This window comes from Falco punctatus (genome assembly GCF_963210335.1).
Source record: "Falco punctatus genome assembly, chromosome: 14".
NCBI lineage: Eukaryota > Metazoa > Chordata > Aves > Falconiformes > Falconidae > Falco > Falco punctatus.
Window position 1 is genome coordinate 13,279,190 of NC_137594.1, and position 22,500 is coordinate 13,301,689.

At 40.3% G+C, this 22,500-nt stretch overlaps 1 protein-coding gene across 2 annotated transcripts in view; it reads left to right on the forward strand.

Moving 5' to 3' along the window:
- TSHZ3 (teashirt zinc finger homeobox 3) overlaps positions 1 to 22,500 on the forward strand; it is a 67,189-nt gene that overhangs the window by 14,618 nt on the left and 30,071 nt on the right. Inside the window, exon 3 of one of the 2 annotated variants that reach the window (XR_013923698.1) lies at positions 1 to 11,770. This exon is cut by the window's left edge and continues 5,082 nt beyond it. The exons of the other annotated variant lie outside the window; for it this stretch is intronic. The gene's annotated coding sequence lies outside the window, so the exon portion shown is untranslated. Of the gene's footprint in view, positions 11,771 to 22,500 lie in introns of those variants that run through there. 2 annotated transcript variants of the gene reach the window in all.

Here is a 22,500-nt window from a genome sequence, read left to right on the forward strand (position 1 = left end):
ACATCATGAGAACCCCCCGAAAAAACATAGTATTTTCTGTAAAGCCTTCAACAGTAGGAGATAAAACTTTGATCTCCTACCCCTGCACTCGTGTAACACAGTAGGTAATTGAAGTACAAGTGCCAATTTGCTGGAACAATTGTAAACACACCTTGATACAAATGGCATCCTTGCATTCTTACTGATTAGAAAACTTTGCTATTAATAGACACAAAGTCCATTTCAGGTGTAATTGGTAAGGAGCTGAGTGCACTCATGGGAAGAAACCTTGTTTTGTTTTTTGTTCGCTTTTATTCTTATCCCTTTTTTCAGTTTTATAGCTGGAGACATGATTTATTGCAGCCATCCATCTTTGGGGCTCATCCATCACATCCTGGTTGCTAGGCAATCATGGCAGCAGCTGTTTGCTTTGAATCAGACAGAAAAGTTGTCAATCATCAAAGGCAGGTGAATAGCATTAGAAACACGCTATTGTCAGACGGAATAATTAATCAAAGAGAGAAAAGATAATTAAAAAGATATGACCCTTGCAAGTACTTGCTCTGGGTTGCCTGGAAAAAAGAAAAACTGCCTGGTCTTTTCTAGACACTTAAGCAGCTGAGGGCTGATAAAATATGCACTCTGCAGTGCATAGTTTTTAATTAATTGAAAAAGGTTCAACATTCAAAGACGATGCTGGAGAAAAGTCTGATTATGAGCAGAAGTAATATTTATTGTTTGCATGAAAGGCTTGACATGGAGTTCTAACTTCCTGTCACAAATCTCCTGCATGCTTGCACTAAGCCTCTTTCAGCTTTACTATCTTCCCTGGCAGTTACTGGAGTGTGCAGTTAGTCCATCCAAGTAAGGGTCCTGCGGCTTTCAGCCAGCCTTTTCATTCTGGGCCACCTTTTCGGTGTATTGTCTCGTTCCCTATCCCGCACAGCAGCTATCGGAGTTGCCACTGGCTCTGCCATCAGCAAGGCAGGCGAAGCTCGACAAGTTCGCAGCATCGCTCCTCGTTCAGCGCAGGGGAGATGTTGAGGCAGTGCCTATCTCATTTCCCATCAGCATGTGGAATAGCAAGCTCTTGTGAATGGGTTCCTTGAGCCGGTTTTCCAGCAGTACTGTTGCTTTTAGCTGGAATGGTAAAAAGGCTGCTGGAGAGCCCAGTTCCCAGCTCCCGAGCGTGGGGCTGCCCTGGCGGTAGGCATGCTGCGGCGTGGCCCGGCACGGGGCAGCACAGGAGCGATGGCCGGTGTCTGCAGGGCGGCTGGGCAGGGCTCGTGGCTGCTGTCAGTCCGCACGGTGAGGCCGGTTTGAACTCTGTAGTTGCCAAAGAGCCGCGTGACGGAAGCTGTAAGACGGTAAACCATGTTTTTGTGGGAATGGGATGTCGTGTTTTCGATTGTTGGGCAAAGTGCTGGTGTGGGCCAGACGCCACCTTTGGCGCTTGGACGTGCTTGGAAGGTGAGATGTCTGTGGACACACATCACGGGAGAACATAAGTACAGTGATTGCGTTGTCGAAGTCTCTTTTTCTAAAAAAATACTTTGTAAGTAGTGAAGCAGAGGAGACTGCCACATTCTCTCTCTTTGGACTTCATTTCTATATTTCATACTTTATTTTTACCCTGTTTTCTAGAACTGGGCAAAGAAACTTCAAGTTTGTGCTGCCAGGAGAACCCCCCCCCCCCCCCCCCCATTTTCCATATCAAAACTAGGCATTAGCATTGATTTTCAGCGAGATTTGCAAGGATATATGCTATGAAATATTGGGAATTAAAATTGCAGAATGAAGATCTTACACAGTGCTACTGCACACCCCATCCCTTTCACATTGGCTAATTCCTTGGATTATTCTTTGCATAATTCTTTGCAGCAGTGTGTCAAAAGCAGCTCCTCTGCTAATTGCGTGTCGCTTGTATCACGTTTACTGCTCTCGCACCCTGTTTCGCTTGTAATCATTCCAGTATTTGCTTAGAGGAGGAGAGAACACAGCTAAGAAGGAAGCGGGGTACCATCTGAGCGCTGGGTATGACACATCTGCTGCGTAGAGCTGTTCGTTTCAACACTGGTAGCAGGAAGCTCAGGCTGGAGTTAACTTGGATGACTTGGAGAAATCTGTAGCCTCAATTAGCATTTCACATTAGTGATTCCTCAGAACATAGTGTTCACCAAAGTTTGTGTGAGAAATAATAAAATCTCTGTGAGAGCATGGCAGTACGTGTGAGCATTGCCTTTAGAAACATCCTGCATACACCGCGTGACCAAAGGCAGCATCACCCGTGGCTAACAGTTTAGCGCTTTTATGTAAAGTTAGGATGTTGCCTAGAGTTGCTGGCAGATATTTTTTTAATTGGGCTAACTGCTTTTTTTTCTTCTATACGTAATGATAATTCAGTTTGACGTATTACTGGCATTTTTTTGTCACAGGCGTGTAGGCCGTGTGCCTGTGCGGGGCAGATGGGTGTACGTTTGTGTATGGGTATGCAGTGCTTTCTCTAGCGTGTTTTTGTGTATTAAATAAATGTGGGATAGCCATGCCTGCGTGTGAGGTGACATGTTTGTGGCTATAGAGCTTTTTCTTCCTTTGCTGGGAAACAGATTTGCCTCCTTTTCACATATCAACACCTCTGATACTTGAAAAGGTATTTGCTGTATTTCAGATCTGCTGATCACAGTTTTATTTACTGGTAGGGGAACTGTGGCAGTAGTTCCCTAATGGAGGGATATATAGTGCTGACATCAAGAAAATGTTGGGTAAGAGACATATGGATAGATGGCTGCATGTTGGAATATAGGCAGCTATTGTTTAGTCTGATAGTGATTTCTTAGCAGATTATAGACAAAAGCTCCCCGTGATAATCTGTTCCCCTGCGCTCATCAAATCGAGGTGCGTCTTCTCCCCTGATTTTTCCCAGTCTCTTTTCCAAGCATGGCGCTGAGGGAAGACAGAATAGCTATTCCCCATTTGCAGTATTTATTGATTCACAGGTGAAAGTGGTTAGACTCTGTGAAAGGATTTTTCTGTCCTTAGCCCCTTCCTCATCTTTCCCCAAATGCAGGCTGCTTTTGTACTTGCATAAAGAAAACTGCTTAGGAAGTTGAAATACCTTGGTACTGAACGTGCTGAAGCTGGACTGCCTTTTTGTGCATACACGGTGAAAAATAGACAGAATATGTCACATATTAACACCGTAACAGATAGTAAACCGTTTTGCTCTAACTGGTGGAAGAACGTGCAAAGGGAGTTTAAAATAAGCAGTTAAATAATAATCGAGCATTTGCCAGTGTTTAACTCGCCGTGTTAAGTAGAATGCTGTAGCTCAGTAGGAACCGCCGAATTACATGATATTTGTATATTGAGAAAAATATATTGAGGGAATACATATAACCTGCTTGGCTGAACTGTGTCCAGTTCTTGGCTGAACTGAATAAGCACGTAACACGTCCCCCCAGCCCCAGTCCACACGGTTGCGTGTTGCAGCCTCTTGCATTGCAGCTATCTGACAGGCAGGCTTCAGGTCTGTCCTCGCTGCAAGAGTTCCAGGGTATTTCTCACTGTCTTTAGAGAGCGCTGTCTTCTTAAAAGATTGAGAATATGTGTTTCCTTCTGAAGATTTCTGATATGAGAGAGACTTTTTATTCTACATTTTTAAGGTTAGTTGCCCTTTTTATTCCTTTCACTGCAGCTTGCTGTTCCATCTTTTATATGCACAGTGATTTTAGGCTTTCGGTCCTACAAGCCTGTGCAGCGAAACAGAAATATTTCTTATCTCCAGCTTTCAGTTTGTCAGCAGTCTGCTTAGAAAAAGTCTTCTGCAAGCTAAGCCTGAAGCTTGGAAGATGTCCTGGTGTTCTCTAAGTGAATGTCCTTCCGTGTCCGAGCCACACTGCAGTGAAATGCAGTTGTATGTACTTACTTATGTGATGTAAAGTATGAAAGGTATCTTGTTTTATTCAGCATATTTTCTAGGATACCTCTTCAGAAATGACAGGGGCAAAAGATAATGGGTTTACTGTCATAGGTGCAAGATGACTAACTCATGTCACCTGATAATCCAGGAGCAGAGCCAGATGCCCTCGAAGATAGGGAATCATCAGATACAAGCCATCAGGCAGGGTACTACTTTCACTCTAATGTCTAGGGTAATTGTGTAGAAAGGAGCAGGAGTGGAAATGCCTTCAGGAGAAGGGAGACAAAGGACTAGCACCATGGAGAAGAAAAGACTGATCGGCAGAGATCTGGCCTGCAGTATGGGCCCCAAAACAGAAATACCTGAATTCATACGTTACCCTCATTCACTTAGCTTTGAAATCCATGTACACTGTGCTGTTGTTTTAGAGTTAAACATATGCTTTGCTTTCTCGTTAACCCCCAAATCCCCTTGCAATTGCTGTATTAATTTAATTACTTAGTTTGTGCATAAGAATGCGATTCTGGTAACCACCTTAACTTTATGAGTAAAATGGAGGGTCATAAACCTGGTGGACTAACTGGGTTGGACTTACTGCAGAATTTTTCGAAGCAGTATGTGCAAAGTAAAAGGTAGAACTTGAAACCGCAAAGAGAGCGTGTGAGTGGGTTTTTTATATGCTGAAATGTATCATTTACCCAGGATACCTTGTCTTCCTTTGTTTTTGCTCTGGGCCTGCAATAAAATGCTTCCTATCTATATTAGTTAGCAAATACTGCGATGTAATATATGAGAATAGTGGTGCATTATTTTCTCATGCTTATATGTTTTCTGTATAAAATATTCTAGCAGCAGTGAAATCTTGCTGTGTGATTGCATTTCATTTTGAGATGGTTAGCTGAATAAGCGGTAGGACAAGCAAGCAGTAAGCTGAATGAAGGAAAAAAAAATAGAATTTTACAGCACATTCTTGTTGTAGGAGTGTGCAACACAAAATTGTGTGACTCAAATGCTCAATCTGGTCTTCATGATTAAGCAATAAACAAATTACAAAGCAAAGTTACTGTCCTTTTGAAACTTATACTCAGTGGTGAAAAACCAAGGTATTTAACATTTCTCAAAGGAAAATGCCTTTTGCTACTTGACATTCACCGGTAGTAGTTTTTAGTTAACAAAACTGTCTGCATTAGGGTAAAATGAAGAACTTTTTCTGTAGACACTACAGATATTTTGTAACGTTGATTTACTGAATGTTGATAAAAAGAAACAAAATAGTTAAAATTTGTGATAAAATGATGGTGTACTTTGTTGTAAGGACTGGGAGAATATACCTAGGTTATGCTATCAACTTTCCGTAAAGTAGATTGGTTACGTTGCCTAAGTAGAGATGTCTTTGTGTGTTGCATGTACATATCATGTCTGACATAACGGACTAATCCATGAGTGGGTCTTCTTGGCAGCAATAGTACAAACCTGTGTTAATATTAGTGCTTGGAGTCCTCCAGATTTTGCAGCTTGCATCCAGCAGAGATATTCCTATGTGGTTGTTTTTTGTTGTGTGTTTGGGTTTTTTTTGTTTTTTTAATGTGTAAAAACTGTGAGTGTGGAATGATTACTGAAGTCTGTCAGATCACTGATGTGCTTTCCAGACAAGAAAAGACAAGACCTCCTCCAAAACTTTAAAATGGAAATTTCTTAGCCTGTGGAATTTGTGTTCTTGTGATTGGGATCTTGGATGTTTTCAGTGTGGGACACACCTGCACTGAGAAAGGAGGCATTAGATTCTTGCTTGAGTCTACAACAGTCGCTTATCTGGATGTTAGTGGTACCAGGTTTTAGTGTGATGGAGGACCAGACAGAAGGTCAGACTTTTCAGAGATGTATTTATCAAGAGTGCAGAAGTGGCTTTCAGCTTGCCCTTCCCTGCCCTGCCCGTGCCCTCAGCTCCTTGGGCTGAGTAGAGCCCGGTGGGTGGCACTGCTCTGTTACCACACAGGGCTCCTGTCCCCATCACGGCTGTGTCCAGCTCATGTGGGGAAGAACTTTCTGATGGATCTATATGTGATGGACTGCTTTACCTTGGCCATTAAGGTAGGTGGAGCAGTCTCGGGCTATGGGTAGTAAGAAATTAACTGAAATGGTACGGGCTGGAGAGCTTCAGTTCCTCTTCGGGTCTGCCTCTGTCCCAGAAGGTAGGACATAAATGTGGAGGGAACCTCAAGGAGGCTGGCCAGCCCTTCTCCGGTTCAGCTGACTGCCACCATGCGCTTCCTGGCAGACATTCATGGACAACCCAGAACTTGCCAGGCAGTATCTTTGAGTGTCCTTACTGCAACTGGATGTTAGCCTGGCTTGTGGAGCATCCCATGGGTTATTTCACTTTCAGGTGTCCTGGAGACGGACTTGTTGGTAGCTTGAAGCAAAGGTTTGGAGCAGTCTGCACTGCTATGGACTGCGCTTTGGAGTAAGCCGTGGGGAGTGATGCTTCCAATGTTTGCTCTTGTTAAGACCCAGTCCAAACCCCACTGAACTCAAATATGATTCTTTTACTGATTTTGTTGACCTTACTGGGCTTTCACTGAGACCTGCAGTGTCAGCTGAAGGAACAGAATTTCACCTGTGTTACCTGGTAACTTGCTGCTGTTTGAGCCTCTGCTCATTGTTGGTGTAATGTAGGTACAGACAGTCTGGCAGATACTTCTTGGTTGGGTTCTCATCTTGTCGAGTAATGTGCTTTTGTGCATGTTTAAGTGCTTAAGAACCTTTAAGGATTTGGGAGTAGATGCTAAGCAGTTGTTTTTCTTAAGAGGGATGTAATGTAATACTAATGACCCAACCAGGAACAGACATTTTGTTTGATGGCATTCAATCAGGTGGAATATTTTACTTTGTTTTGGAATAATTAGACAATTATTAATGTGATGCCAAGAAACTTTTGTTAATATTCAGAATAGTATTAAGTTATAAATAGACAGTATTATCACAGTCAAATGTCTGTATTGATAGGTAACAGCATAGTGTGAATTTGGCCATTGATTCTATTTTAAAAACACACTCTTTATCCTTACTCTTTAGTACAAAATTACATCTCGTTATGGATAACGTGTCACGTCTCCCTAAAAATATGATCTTGATTTTCATCCCATGATGATACTTTATTCAATAAATCAAAATCTTCCTCAACAGTTAGCAACCAACTTACTTAGTGGTTATTTCTGAAATGTTGATACAGGGAATTTAGCAGTTAACGTTGTTTATACATTCCAGAAGTGTTAACAGGTTAAGTTATACTGGAATTCAGTAAATATCCATGAACCGTGTGGGAGAACTATACGCTATGTAGTGTCTCAGCTGCCAGACATCTCGTGAAATACCAAATGTAATAATAAAGTTTGTAATGATGATATTGTCAGGAGAAACACATTGTCCGCTATCACTGAAAACAGAGGGAGCGAGGCCTATTGCCCAGTGTTTAGACTGCAGCGTTAGAACACTACAGATGTCCTTATCTTCTTGAGATAGTTTTGTACTGAATCAGTGGGTTTTACACATTCTTGTCTATGAAAAAAATGCTCTTTGCCTTCTGAGTATTTCTGAAGAAAATAAAAGGAGGATAGTTTTTGTATGTGTCAAGGTTGTTTCCCATTTCTGCAAGTGAAGTTCAGCAAAAGATCCCTAGTAAATCTGTAATTTTCCCAGTAGCTTTTTCCCTTTGGTTGCTAGTGCTCCTTTATTGCTATCTAAAATGGACATTCTGCTAAAATCAGTAAAAATAGCCATTTGCTAGCTGCAATCTGCATGCTCATAGGCATTTGTGTGCTGGCTGTGTTCTACCTGATCTGTTTAGCAGCTGTGGGGTGGGTAACACCAAAGCAAGCCAGCACTCCTAAAACTACTAGTATTTTTTTTGGTCTCTGTGCAAATAGGTGACATTTTCTCAAAATGCATCTTTGTCAGTTTTTTACTTCTGTTCGTTGTGACGAAACCTGGCAAACAAAGACAGAACGTAAATTACAGCTGCAGTCTTGAAGTTTGAAGATGCATTTTAGCCATACTGTACTGTGTATTATTATTATTATTATTATTATTATTATTATTATTATTATACTATTGGTGCTTGTATATTTGTAAATTACATTAAGATCAAGGCAGACATGAAATGTTGGTGACATAAGCAGAAAAAAGATGAACAAGCTATTATGAGAGATGAAAAATAAAAAAGATGCTGTCTTTAATTTGACAGGGAACCAAACCCCACTAACTGTATAACGTGAGAGTATTTTTAACAAATATTCCCTTAAGGCTTTGTTGTGGCCATGCCCTCGATGGCATCTCAAGTCTTCCAGCAACTCCATTATAAAATCCTCTTACGAGGATGCAGTTATTTTAGATTGTTACCTAAATCTATGTTATCTGGAATGTTGTATTATCTTGCTTTGCCTGAAAGCAGGCAAGCTTTTTTGAAAGTATGTGTGCTCAAACTATTTACATTAACAAATTGTCATAAATATGTTCTTTGATATTCAGGGTCTCCAGTTTTCTGGGGCCTGCTTATTAAAAATCATTTCATGACACCTGCCTTCAGTGAAAAAGTGTCCGGTAAGTGCTGGTATTTTGAAGTTTAAATAGAACTTCGTACCCTACATAGTAATAGATGTATATATTATATGTGACTTTAATGAATTCAAAAGTTGAAAACAGAGCTGAATTCAGGCATCGAAACTAGGAGGACTTAGTTGAAGAAGGCCTAACTTTTCTGTGCATATACATTTTGTTTTTCTTGGGGAAAAAAAAGTTGCAGTGGGAGATTAGGTTCCTGAAATTAGATATATTCGTAATCTGGCATAAATCTAGGTACTGAACTAATGATTTTCCAAAATATGTTTTATGAAGTGTAAGAGAGTATTGGCACTCAATGAAATACATAGTTCCCTCACAGTAGTCTTTTGAACTTTTTTCTCTCATTCATATTCGTTCCTAAAAAATGCACTTCAGGGCTTTCTTACACACACTGCGTATCCAGAACATACACCCAAGTTTTAGCACAGTACAGCTCAATGTCAGTGGGTCTGTTAGCTGCCAGCCAAAGGGGGCTGGGGTGATGGGAAACATCAGTGTGGCTTTTTGCTTGCTTTTTTTCCTGAGACAGAATAAAAATACTTAGAGAAGTAAAAAAAATAATATTAAAACAGGTTTTGCTTTATCCCAGAGTACTGAAGGAATCAGGAGGAGGGAATCCCCGTCTGTATCCCGTCTGGCTGTACCAGAACATTGCTGCCATTGGATCGTTACATTGCCAAAGGTAGCTGGAATCGCAGGCAGGCTGATGTGCGTGTGAAACCCGCCACCACAGAGCCTGCCAGTAGAAGCAGGACTTAAATATCTGTGCTTTTGAGTTTTTGTAGTGAGGTTACTGCTGTTCTGACATCCTTTTGGTACTCTGTGCAGTTCTGGATTTAAGAAAAAGAGGTGTAGAAACATAATGCTGTGAATTGGGAATTCCTGCTTTTTCTTGGAAGTCACGGAGTTTTGTATGCCTTGGTTTTCAACCTATAAAATGGTGGTGGTGGGGGAATGTACGTTTCTTCACAAGAGAATTGTGAGAATTAATGCTCACATGTACAGCTTTGTCATTGAACAGCTATACATAGGTGATGCTTTTGAGGTGGAGTTTGTAATTCAGTTTTGGTTTGCTGTATGTGCTTAGCCTTTGCTGTGGTTGGGCAGTATGTTCTTTATCGTTAGTCATTCAGTGTAAGATAAAGGTGATTAAAGAAAAAGAAACTTGTATTTTAAGTTGTTGAAGGAAGAGCTCTCTTTTTTTTAAGTTTTACAATTCAAAAACTGATGTGGAAGTCGAACAGCTGCAAAGAAAAAAGAATCCTCTTAATAGTCAAATGATTCTAAATTAAAAAGGAAAGAAAACAAACAATCAAAAATCCTTATCAAGTTCTTTGGGAAACAGAAAAGGAGGAAAAAGTCTAAGGAAAGCCAAAATGGCTAATGTTACAGTTGTCACAATTACTCATATCCTATGCTAGAGACTGAGGAAGCTAGGTAAAAATGAGCCAAAACTGGTCTTGGAACTTGTGGATATGGCTTCTGCTCATGTCAGTGTTTGCATCTGAATCTTGGTTTAAAATCTGGCCTTACTCTTTACAAAAAGCTGTGTTTACTTTCGTAGTTCTAAAATAGAAGAGGAAGTGATTCTGCATACTGTATAAATACATGAATGGGATTATTTTTTCATATACCTAAAATCACAAATCATGTTTTAATTAAGTATTCTTCAGATCTTTATGTCATATTGTTATGCTTCATTTTAGACAATTTCAGGAAAATATTTTCCTGAAATTCTTTCAAATTATACTTCTTACTATAGTCAATTAAATGTGTATTTTGCAGACAAGTAGTGTGACCATTATTTATTGGTTACCTTACAGACTGCATTGAGAATAGTTACATGACTGCTGAACAGGGTTTGCTCCTCTGACAATTATGTTTCGTGGACAAAATACAAAAATATTCTCTTATAGTTTATGTACGCATATAACAAGAAGCATAATTTATATATAGTGATAGAATGCTCTGTTTGTACAGAGAGTGAGATACCTTCTATATACACGCGTGCAGTGTTTTGTAACAGAATCTTTATTAGTTATCTATGTAATTTACCAAAATGTGAACCCCTCTAATTTGCCATTGTCCTGGGAGTAATCTTAATATTCCAGCTTGTAAAGAGCTTGAGATACTTGGCATTTCGGTAATTGCTGCATCACGGGCAACTTTTTTTTACTTCTTCCCATCAATACCCCCAGTTATGCCATTTGAAGTCCAAGTCAGTCTAAGAAACTTTGGACGATTTTTTTGGACTGGTTCTCAACTCATGAGTGGCTCTGATGTTAATTAGCCTTAGCATTTGTGCGTAAAAAGATTTATTAAGTAGTTTGTAGCATATATTATTTATAGCATTTTTTTTCTCCTAAGTCTTAACACAGTTCTGTGCATAGGCATTTGACAATAACCCCATTAAAATGGTTAAAAACATTCCTAAAATAAGTTGTAGTAAACTGCGTGGTATCTGTAAAATCCTTGAGAACGTGGCTTAGAGGAGAAGTTTTGTCCTGTTTGGTTGAGCTGTTCCCAACGTCCGTGTGTGGTTTCTGAACATGCACCCAGGTGCCCACTCTGTATGTACTCGGTTTCTGTTTTTCACATTTGTTTCCCTTCCACCTTCTATTCTGATTATTTACTGTAAAGCAGTCTGTTTCATTGATTCCTGTCTGTCTACCAAAGAATAAAGTTTGCTCTTCTCACACACTCATCTGTCAGTACTGTACCACGAGTCAATCCCACAAGAGGCAAATTGAAGGAACGAAAACAAATAAGTTATAAAATAAACTGACAATAATGTGCAGCAGCATAAAGATTGCTTTGGGCTGCTTCCGAGGATGAGGGCTTATGGCTGGTGCGGTTGGGTGGCAGGGGATGGGGCGGGGGGCATCCCGGGGAGGGGCGGCAGTGGCGGGGGGCTGCCTGCGCATTGCACCTTCTTCCCGCTGCTCTGACGCCCGGCAAGTCACGGCACAGGCAGAATTCCGCGCGGTTACAGTGTGTAGCTCCTTGTAAATAAGGTGGTTCCAGGGATTAGAGCGTGGTGAGGCAGGCCCAGAAGTATCACCGCGTTTTACTGTATTTCGCCTTGCTGACTGATGTTTGTGAATCTTTTAAATTCCTCTGGAAAAAGAAAAAAACAAACCACAACTGCAGAATATTTCAAAATGTACTTTTTTTTTCTTTTTTTTTTTCAAAAAAGAAAGTTTTCTTTTTCAAGCAAATGAACTACGTAGTACCATTTCAATAACAAGCACATATATGAAAATGTATTTACACAGACAACCAGTGGCGTGTGTGTGTTTAACATTTATGAATACTGGCCTAATGCGGCTGAAGTATTCAAGTCTCTTTTAAGATTGTAATTGAAGTAACATGATATAAATGTAAACTTTAGCTTAGAGCACACAGAGCATACAAGACAGTTTGACACCTTCATTTCAGCAGTAAGAAATTACCATTGTCTCTTGTTTCTTGCTTCTAGCTTATATGACCAAGCCAAAAAGTAATTACACAATTAGGGTTGACATACTGGTTCCTGTAATATTTCTTCCCGTAGGTTTTTTGGTGGCTTATTTCTACTTCAGATTTTCCAGTCCTTTGTAATTCATACCAAGATGTCCATTTTCATTGCGACAAATTTACTCATGAAGATTGCAAGTCTTGCATAATTTAATGATGAAAAGGCAGCATTTCATTTTCTCCAAATGTAGTTATTTGTAGATTAAAGATAAACATTTGTGGAGCTAATATGGGTTTTGTAAGAACTTTGTCACCAACTTGAACGCTGAATTGCTACGTACAGAAATGGAAAAGTATTTCTGTGTAAATAATTACAGGATTATGCATTTTGGAAAGAAGGCTGTGCAGCAGCGTGCAGTGGGTGATCTGAAGGAAACCACTCTCCCTAGGTCAGGTAACGTGTAGTGTGCTGTATTCTGCATGTATAGAATAGGAGCTACTGACGGTTTTCCAGTTCTCGAGGACGCTTGGTAGTGAGCACAGTTCTGTGTCTCTCAGGGCCAGGGGAGCCCTTGGACTAGCTCTAGGTATTCAACGAGAGCAGGTCAGATGAAAAGCAGCCCTACTACCCATCTTGTCCTCGGCTCAACTTGTTTTCCTGTGTCTGTTCCTCCCTTCTGGGGTGCCTAATGCAGTTTGAGTCCTGCAGTTCCGTACCTTAAGACTTGCCCTCTTCAGGAATATTCTGGGGCAGTTGTGCTTTACCACTCGCTTAATTATGTGGTTATGCTTGGGACTTTTCCGTGGTGTTGTAAAAGCCGTGCTATTATGGTATTGTTAATCTGTTCGCTGGGGCTTTTTGATGAAAAGGAAAAAAAAAATAATCTAAAAATACGTGCTGTTTGACCATTCCTATGCTGTATATTAATCCTCAGAAGGGAATGCTGATGGGACAGAGATACTTGTTGAGTTTAGGTGCAGGGTTAGACATCTGCAGCAGATTCAAGTTGTCCTTTGCTACTGCAGCTAAACTGGCTGTTCAGATTTCTTGTTGTGAGGTTTCTTGCATTTGATCTGGACACAGGAGCTTCATCTCATCTTGGAGCCTGGTCTGTCATTATATAAAATACAATAGAGGGCTGGGAAGGAAGTATAGTGAGTTTGCTGGTGACAAGCCAAGTGGAGGGGGTTTGCCAAGTATTAATCATTTATATAAAGCTGCATCCACTGTTCAGCCAAATTAATTTGTTCTGCCTTGGTTTCTCACAGTGACAGCATCAAGATATTAGTAGTTTTGTAATAAAGTTCTCTTTTTACATGCTGTTTAAATTCTTGCTACCTCCTTGTGTGTCCAGTACCCCTAGGAAGGGACTTTGCACCTCCTTGAATTTCCCTGTACAAGTTTCCCAGTCAGGGAGGATTATGTACTTAAGGGTATAAAATGGACTTTGTGCTCTTTAAAATGAATTAGTCCCCTCCCACCCCTCCTCTCTGAGATGTCACTGGGTTGCAGTATCTTTTCTGCAAATCAAGGCTCACGACTTTCAGCAGTACTGTGTTACAAGGAGCATTTCTACAGGAAAAGACAAAAGGAGAAGGATGCTGCTCGTAATGGGCTACTGCTGTTTCAGCCAGTTACTCTTTTAACTAGAAAATGAGGTACACATAGAAGCTATTGAATCATTAATTACAGCATGTACTTCTTTCTCTAAACACAGACAAAACACAGTTAAGAAGTAACTTTCCCTCATTTTGAAACTAAGTGCAGGATGTGAGATACCGAGCAGGAGCCGTGCACAAAGTTGTATTTTTTTCTGATGGGGTTTATACCAGCATTTTCCTTAATTATTCTTGATGTTTTGCCCATTATACCATTAGCTTCTTCAGAGGACAAAGATAAGTGGCCAGTATCCGCAAGAGCAAAGTGTGAAAGCATTCAATTATTGATATTTTAGTAACCAAGGTTCCAAAATGACATTGTCAAAATCCATAATGATCAGACAGAAAATGTATCAGCCCGTTGTTGAAAAATACAGCTCAGACTGTGTGGGATCTGAACATGCCCAATCCCCAGAAATTAAACCACTGGTTTCTTGCATTTCCAGTATGGAACTGCTTTACCCAGCATTTTCTGCTTGTGAAAGTTCTTGTTAATGTTCTCCTCATTCTTCATTTTAATTTTAGCCTTTTCTTGATTGTTAATCTAATACGTATGTTTCACTAAATTAATTCATGCTTTTTCACTAGGTGGATCTGTAAATCAGTTAGACGGTCAAGTAAAGTCTGACATAATACTAGCTAGCTCCATATTCTCCGTCTCTTTAAAACAATACAGGTTTCATTAACACAATATACTTGGTAGCTTTTTAATACATATTTTCTTTGTATCTTGAAATTTAGAACTATCTTCTCCCTCCTGCCAATAGTTGTGGGAAGAGTACACAGCTCTGGGAAAAATCACTCCTGTGCACTGAATTTCTGATTGCAGCGTCCCAGAGCAGGAGCCGGGGTCTGTTGTCCCGAGCCTTGGCGGTGGGGGGTCCATGGAGGGGTGAAGCAGCACCTGAGAGAGAGCTGCAAGTGCCAGCTGTTGGAGCGTTGTCATTGTCTGTCCCCACTGCTGCTGTGCTCCCGGTCCTCTGCCCTCCTGCCCGGGCAGGAGTGAAGGATGGAGAGCACACGGGGGGAAGAGGACATGTAATGTTGGTTTTGCCAGCGTTGTGTCCCATGGGTTTACACCGTGCAGCCTGCCACATCTCCTGTAGGGTCACCCCCCAGGGAAAGGGCTAGGTGGCAGTTGACACCATTCTCAAGCTGAGGTAGTTTTGCACACCCAGGGGTCTTCAGCTATGCCCTGTGTTTCCAGAATGGGTTTCGCACAGGTTTCGTTGGGTCACGCCATTGAGGTGTTGCCGTACTGCTCCTCTCCCCTCTTCTGTAGCTCAGCTGCCTACCTGCTGCTCCAGCACGTGATAGCTGAGACCTCAGGGAGCAAGTAAGTTTGTAAACCAATAAACCACAGGGGTTACCTGAATATATATTGAAACAATTGAGAGTTACTTGTATATATTTAGTCTACAGCCAAATTAAAAAAAATAAAGTAAAATTCCCTTGCCGAAGTGCTATTTACCATTAATATATATAATTAAAAGATACTTCTGTGTTCCATTTTTCACTTTCTCACAGGTGCCAGGGCTTTCACGCTTATTAATAGCATTAGATCAAATAATGCAGATGTTTGATTTCAGACACTGGGATATGTTGCAGGTTAATCTTTCTAGAAGGATACACTAACACTATTTTGGCTTCCTTTGTGCCATGAAGTGTTTTATGAACTACTTGCAAAAGAGGGATACTAGTGTAAGAAAAAAAAATTACATTTCACATTTGCTTCTGCTTTGAAGGTTTCTTCTAATTCTGTTTCCAACAATGGATCTTAATATGTAAGATATCCCTATAAAATTGTTACATTCTAGGATAAGCATTTCACAGAGACAAAGACCATTTAGGTTTCTTTTCTTCCATATACTAGAGGGTTTACTTTCTTTATGCAGTGATTGTTTCTCACAGCTTAAATAGCTTAGATGTATTTAATTTGTGCCGCAGTGCTTTTTCTGAACTTGCTGTTGTTACAGGTATAGAGAAATGCTTATAAAATGAGAGGTCACTGCTGCACATACAGCTACTGCGAGGCAAATAATGTGAAAGGTGTTTCTGTACAGCATGTACCGCTGTAGGTAACCAGAAACAATATTTTTTTGGCTTTTGGCAAATATCGTTCAAGAGTTGTGATTTATTTAATCTTATATATATATATATATTTAACATTTTTTTAAATAGGTAATTGATGATGCCCATGTAACGTTTAGGGACATCTCATCACCATTTGTTTTAACCACCCCTGTGAGAAAAATGCTCTCATAAAATTATGATTTCTTTGCTTTCTCTCACACTAAAATGTCAGAATAAACTCATTTATCCAGGATCATTCTTTGCATATCCCCAGAGGTTTACTTTCTTCATGGTCTCCTAAATGAATAGTACGATGTACGTTTCACCAAAAGCAAATATGGTCCTTGTTTATAAACTTCATTCCTTTTCCTTACCTCTCTAGTTTTCTTTGAACCTGTAGTGTCTAACAGATATCTAATTGATGCCATATGGGTAATGCTATGTGATAAAGGAATGGATTATGTGTAGAATCTAACAGCAGTTATCATTTCCGCATTATTTCTCATGTTCCTTGTGATATTCTATATCTTGGTAGAGTGTGGGGGTATTACAACAATTCTTTATGTGTGAACTTACCATTATTCCTTATATTTATTGCAGTGGTAACCAGAGGTTCTGCTCAGAACCAGGGTCCCCTTGTAATAAATACAGCTGAAAAGTGTGTAAGGATGTGGGCCTTGCCTTGAAGAGCTCACAGGGGAACTTACTCAGCGTTATTTAATTTTCTCAAAATACCGCCTTTTTTTCTTACTTATATAAAAAAAAAAAGACGGTTTAATTTTAATTTTTAAAAAATCACATTGTAAGGCGAGGTTAGAGTATTTTGTGAGTGCCTGTTGCCTCAGCAAAACTTCCTGCGGGGATTTTGTGCCTGCTCCGGAGTTTGCTGCCTGGCCGTGGGGCTCCTGGCCGAGGGCTGGCCGGAGGCCGTTTGGACACCCCGTGTTGACTGCTAGAGCGTGTTTTGGCCAGTTCTAAAGGATTTTGGTGCTCAAACCTCATTTCAGTTTCACTAAGAACTGGGCACTTAATTCCCAGGTGCCTTTGAAGATCTCAACCCCAGAGGAGGAAGGCTGTGTTTAACATTACGCAGATAAAGGTGCGGCGTGCTAGTTTTAGATGAATGGTTATGTTCGTGCGGTTTATAAAAAAGGACCTTGATTTGTATAAACCGTCACGTTTCAGTTCTTGCTGTGCACGTTGTTGAAGTGTGGTTGGCGATTTTATTTAAAACAAAACAGCCTGGCCTGTGTAAGTGCGGCAGTGCCATCTCACTGACCGTTGCTGCCCAGGCCCTGCTCGGGGTGGTGGTGGGTGGCCGAGGGGTGTGGAGCCTGGGAAGTGTGTCCGGGAAGTGCACCCAGGAACTGTGCCCAGGAAGCATGCTCGGGAAACGCACCCGGGAAGTGCAACCAGGAAGCATGCTCGGGAAGCGCACCTGGGAAGTGTGCCCGCCACAGGCATGCGGCACGGGGAGCCACGCAGGTGCTCTTGCTCTGTCCGCATCCTGCGCTTGGTGGGGGACAAAGCTGACCCTGACCCATCGTGCAGGAGCCTTAGAAGGCAGGTGGAACGGAACAGGCTGAAATCGGAGTGTTCCTGTTGAGAACTGGTAGCTGGCCGATGATGGATTTATCAGTGGTGTTATATCACGGAAAACCTGGAAAAGTTGAAGTGTTGAGTTAGTAAGGACCAGCATTTCCAACAGCGAGCACAGGAGGATATGCAGACTTGTTATCACCTTTGTCACATGCTCTTTTTGGCATGAGGAGGCCACCTGCAGCACTTGCAGATTATGCATGCTGTATATTGATTTTTTTTTTCCTAGGTACTTTAAATATGTCAACAATAACTGCACTCATGTAGCTTATTACTACAGATGATTGCAAAGAATTTCTTAAGCATTAATTAATTATAACATCCCAATGTGAAAGCCAAATTCTGCATTAGCATGCGATTCCATTAAAATCAGTGGAGCTACTTTTAAACCTACAAGGAACTTGACCTGAAGGTGTATAATGGAGCTTACTGTTTTTTGCAGGAATTGTAGAGAAAGGGAAGGTGAAAGGGGTGTGAGGGGTTGGCTGAAGTCGTACAGCAAATCAGAGCTTGGAATAAACCGGAGAATCCTGTCTCTCATTACAGATGTTTTACTGCTGTCTCACAAGCTCAGATCTATGGTAGGGTTTTCTTACATTTCTGACTATAGTAATGTATTATAAAAACTATTAATTTTTTATTCAAGTTTTGCACAATTCATGGAGCAAACTCTTCAAGCTTTCTGTGGAGGACACACAAGTGTCGCAGCTAAATTCCCATCTCCTTTCTGCATTTAAATCTTCATTCAGTTATATTTGTAGTTTTAAAAGCTCCTTTTCTTAATTGTAACATCCTTAGAAAATGTTCTTTACTTTTTCCTTCCCCAGCAGCTCTTTTTTTTCCTCAAACTTAAAAAAAAAAAAGGGGGGCTCAGCAGATTTTTAACCTCTTTTGATAATGAAATGGAACTATGTCTTTTTATGTTTATGCTTTTTAAAAATAGACCTATATGTGAAAACTGTATTGCCTTCATTCATTGTAAGAATTACCACATAATTACCTTGGTGTCTCAATGAACCTGTGGGATAAGTTTTACCAAATTGGTAAAGTACAGCTGTGGCTTTGTTTAAGAAACCTCTACTAAATAGGTCTGTATGTAAGTTAATTTTCAGTGAACCTAAGAGTAACTTGAGTATTTGGCAGCAGGGAAAAAAACAGTTGCCTGATACTCTGCAACATGCCTATTGCTCCAAGAGCTGGTCAGGACTTAAACATAATGCTAAAACCTGAGGCTAGAAGGTAGGACCTTTAAACATCCAAAAGGTAGACTTTTTCAGGTCAAACAAGGAAAAAGTGCTTCTCCAGAGATGAACCTTAAGGTGAATTATAGCTGGGTATCAAACGGAAAGTTATGCATTTCCCTGGTATCTTTATAATTTTATTGCAGAATCCAGAGTGATGTCTAATTTAAAATAAGTTGTCCACTTCTTTCCATGGCTTCTCAGAAACATTTTTTTTCCTTTGACTTAAGCTTAGTATTTTCAGGCAGACCAGTTTTGCTATTCATATAGTTTGAGGAGAGGGAGCAGAGGGGGGGCTAAAAATAGAGCTTATAATGGAACCTGGGTATGTTCTTAACCATGGCAAGACACTTGTCTGTCCATTATGTTGTTGACTAATGTTAACTTCTGTGCTGCTTTTGTAATGCATTACATTAAGCTAAATGAAGCTATTGTGTGATGTATCAAGATATAGTCACGTAGGTTGCCTGGCTATTTGCTCTTGTTAGTATTGTATGTGATGGACTTTAATAGCTGTGAAGGGCTCCTGGAGTTACTCAGATCAACAGTACATGATTTTGTGCCTCATCCTGCATTCCTTCCATGTTCCAGACTTGCACCACCTTCATGGGAAGCTGCAGAAGTGTAGTAACAGAAGCTACCTGGCCAGGCTCATAAATGCTACCTGACCAGATGTTCCCATTGTAGGTCCCCAGGTCGTAAGATTTCCTCTTTGATCATTAGGGTGGATCCAGGGATGAGTGTCCACATGGACATGGTGCATGGGACAGAAGACTTCTGTACGTTCTAACCCTGCAAGCTGTTCCACGGCCAGTGGGGCCTGCCAGAGGTGTGGGCGCTGGCTGGGGGTCGCTCCCCGTGGCTGGGGTCTGCTCTCGCCTCCCCCCAGCTGCCACCCATGCCGAGAGCCCTCCGCCGGCCTGCCCCTCTCCCCTCGGCTCTGCGAGCAGCGGGGTGAAAGGCATGGCTTGCCTGAACAACTTGTGGAATGTCTGTGTGTAGGTGCTAAAAATCTGTAAACAAGTATTTATGTGAATGCTTCGCTGGCTCCAGGTGGGGTTTGCTGGGAGAGGTGATATCGATACTCTGCTGGCTCAAAACTCCTTCTACTTGTATTCAAATCAAAGTAACACCAAATCTCTCTCACTGTTTTCACGTTAGAAGTAGTGATTTGAGGCTGTTAATGTAAGTCATGTTAAGGTATGCATTTAATATGTACAGCTGTGGTCCATGCGTGCAGTATTTTGTTCTGCAACATGCATGTGAAATCTCTCCCTCTTTCTCTCCTCTCGTTTATCGAGGTACGTTATGAAAAGCTGATACCAGCTCTCTGTCAAGGTAGATCGTGATTCGTAGCTAGATAAACAAGGAGATTGGAAATTCAGAGATCAGTCTGCCTTTATTCCTCGTGGCACTGCGTGTGGGCTGGGTTACTGACCCTCTGCCCCTGCAGATCGAATCCATACGTTGTGCAGTTTGATACATGCTGTGATGCTGGTAATCCAAAATTTGTTGAATTTTCTAGTTCGCATTTTTTGTTTGGTCTTAAGTTTGCTCTGGTGCTGCAATGGTATATAAATACTTGGGATCCCTTTTCAGTTTTTTTTTTCCCCCTGAAAACAGTTATTTCTTTAGAAGATTATTTAGAAGATTGAAAAATAAATTTCTTTAATATTTGTGGGCACATTTCTGTTGCTTTCTCAGTGGTGCTTTTTTAATGACAGCATGACTGGTTACTTTTAGAAATCATATGAAAACCAAGTACTGCTCAGCCTGTTGCCAAGCATTGTTCTTCAGTATGTTTACAAGAGGTACTTTTCTCGTTGTTTTTCATGTTAATAACATGTTATTTCTGCAGACATGTTAGTAGTTGTTTTCTGCCTTAAGGAAAGGGTTAGTTCATGAACAAAATACATCCTATTTTTAGATCAAATGATCAATACAAAGAAAACAGAAATTGTCTGCAGTATGTGTGGACACGTTAATAGGTGTTGAACCACATGGTCAGCAACGTGGAGATGTAGCTTTGTCAGGGAGGGCTACAGATACTCTGTAAGTAAGGGCTAAGGGATTTCAGTTGTGCTTACAGGATTATGTACGTATCAGCCTAGCGCTCGTCAGGTTATATGCTTGCTTTCACGATGGGCTCTTGTTAATAGAGTTTTTATTTTCTTGATTTGGCAGGATCGCGTACTTGACTGAATGAACTTTCGGCTAAGTTTCTGAGCAGAAGGTGGTTTATGACATAATTGCTCTATATGTTGATACATCTTTTATCATAGTTGTTTTACATTGTTTTAAATAAAAGAACAAGAATAATAGAAGATGTTGCAGAAAGTGGATTTTTTTTTTTGTTCTATTATTCACGATACTAAAAATTACCCAAAATAAGTATCTTCTGAAAAAAAAAATGAAGAGAGAGAGATTTAGTTACAAAAGTGGCTAATTTATATCAGTCTGTACAATGAACCAGCTAACGATCCTTAGTCTAGAGAGGTGCAATGTTTTTATACAGTTCTTCCCCCGTTTTAATGAATAGAATTGCACAAAAAAAGTTCCCATTGTGTAGTACTGTGAGTTTTGTACAGCCATCTTTTATCAACAGATGGCAACCAGAACATGAAAAATAATTAAAAAATAAAATGAAAAGAAACCCAGAATGAATTAAAGTGCTTCTTTGCGTTCTGATCTGCATTTTTGGTTTAGAATTTTTATGGTGAATTGCCATATTATCTGTTATATCAGTTTACAATGAGGCTCCTATCAGACATAAAACAGATTTATAATACCATTAAAACACAATATCAAAGAATGAATAAGCAATTCAATAAAATTACAATAACACAAAGATAAAATGAAAGCCTTTTCAATAACAGTTTTATGCAAGAACATTTTGCAGATAAATATGTGTTTATAGATCTTTTAAATGCACATTTATTATACTGCTCCTAATAGAGCCACAGGGGTTAATTTTTTCTGTGTGTTGTCTTTTATAAGTGGTTCAAAAGCCAGCTGCAAAACTCTTCAATAGATTGTTTTGTATCTTTGAATTGATTTTGGTAAAGGGAGCATTTACAGTACTACAGTATAGTTTGTACGTACGAGTCAATACAAGTGTGCTGTGGATTGCTGTGTGCACTAGACAACCTTATTAGAAGCAAGGCAATTCCAAGCAAAAATAAAATTAAAAAAATATTTTTTTTTCCCAAGGAAATATGTACATAGATGCATTTTCATTATTGTAGCTTTACTTTGGCATTACGTTTTTAATGGTTTCCTTTGAATCTGGTGGGGAGTCTAAACTTTGAGCTTGTAAGAGGTTTTCTGAAGAACGTTATACATGCTGTTTGCGTAGTTTTTCTCTCTTGCTACAAAAGGAGAGGGAGGGGTGGAGGGGAAGCTAGCTTCAGCTAATGTTATGTTCCTATACGTGTTATGTCATGCAGCAGTCATGATGTCTGGCTCAGTGGTGTCTTAATTACGCATCCTGTTTACATCCTTTGCTTTTAATTTCGGCACGTAGTTCACAAGCCTCCCGTAATCATTGCGGTCCTATTCCAATATGGTCAGTGTGGCAGGAAATAGGAGATCTTACGTAAAGGTTGTGTAGCTGAAATGTTAGGAAGAGCTACCTCAGATGTTATTTTTAAAAATAATATGCATGATTAGTCCACTGCCATCCATCATTTTCCTTTTAACTATTAATATCAATGTGCATTTATACCCTACACATGTTCAGACATTAACTGAGAAACAAATCTTCCTAAACTCTCATGTAGATAAAATGTGTGTTCAGACATAACTGAACAGAATGTTCTTTATGTCCTCCAGATCTCTGAGAACCAGCACGATTAGCAGTGATGTTTAGAAAGCACACAGAATAAAAAACCTTGGGTCAGACTACAGCTGGGGGGGGGGGGGGGGCGAAGTAGTTGATCTGAGGTATTAATTATA